The following is a 1,386-nucleotide window of genomic DNA, read 5'->3' on the forward strand; positions in this document are numbered from 1 at the left end:
GACCCAACCGGAGTGCGATTGTAACACCCGGTGCCGGAATGTTTTGTAATAAAGTGCACCGAGCAATCTGAATTTCCTGCAAAGAAGGTGTCCCAACTCGGTGCGTGCAACTCGAAGACCATCGATTGAGGCAATTAATGGGGTCTTCTCCTAGGACCAGCTTCCTGCACCGGGTGTTGTGGCAAATGAGTTGCATAAGGCGACGTTTAATCTTGCACCTGAACAGTCGTAATGTACATCGTGCTGTACATCCCGTATGCTGCGCTGGGACTGCGATTCCAACAAGGTTGGTAGGTCCCTTTTTCATCATGCAACCGATTTTAAATGAGCCTCCGGAGGAAGTGCTTTTGATTTGACTTTAATTGACGGCTTTGTGCTTTGTGCTCTCTCTGCACCTGGTATCGCTTCTAAACGTTGGAAAGCCCACTGACAATTGATTGAAGCAGAAAAGGATCTACTCTACAAAATGGCTCCAGTACGCTAAAAAACGAGTAATCATCGTCGGTTGGACCCGTGGGTAATCGGGTAAACAGATTTTGCCATGATTAAAGGACGGTCGCGAGTGATGGTGATTTTTCAGTCCGCCGATCGCGGACCATGAGCCGCTGTGTTGGGACGCCCTCGATCAGAAGGGTCTGGACGCGCAAACCACCAACATCACATAAATAAACCGGGGACATCATTAAACTCGTTCGAGCCGACCACCAACGATCAACTGGCCGAACGACGAACCGAATCACCGCCGCCAAAGGAGCGCCCGTTAGTTATGAGACGATGAGATTGCCGGTTGGCCGATTTAATCTTCCAATCTCGGCCACAGCGAAAGCTCATCTCGTTTAACGCTTTTTCGGCAGCCGAAGCCGGCAGCATGCCGCGTTGCCAGGCAGGACCAGCGGCAGCGGCACCCGAAATCGAAAAGCTCATTTCGGTCAGCCACCCGAAATTGAGCGTATATTTAATCTCGTTTCGAGCATCGGTTTCGTCAGTAGTTTTGTGAGTTCCGCAACGGCGCCAGTATGGGACCACGCCGTTCGGCGAAGGTCCGAAATCGAAAATTCAAATTACCCGCCCGGGTTCGATCGGTAACCGGACGCAGCTAGCCGCAGCAAACCTGCGTGTCCTGTGGCTGGGCGATTCACCGGGACCATCGCTTAGTGGGGGGCGGCACGGTCCATCGTGCGTAACGTTCGTGCGGTTTTTCAAACGGTTCCCGGTTGGTGACCACGTTCCATGCAATCCGGCGAAACATATTATTTCGCCGCTCCCCACCGGTATTGGCGATTAATCAGTGACGGGTTCGATTGCGCTAGCCTAAGGATAATATCATTCTTGTTACGTTTGGCTACGGCTAATTTAGGGAAAAGTATTTTGAAACTTTCGGTTATT

The sequence above is a fragment of the Anopheles cruzii genome, chromosome 3, assembly GCF_943734635.1.
Source record: "Anopheles cruzii chromosome 3, idAnoCruzAS_RS32_06, whole genome shotgun sequence".
NCBI classification, from domain to species: domain Eukaryota; kingdom Metazoa; phylum Arthropoda; class Insecta; order Diptera; family Culicidae; genus Anopheles; species Anopheles cruzii.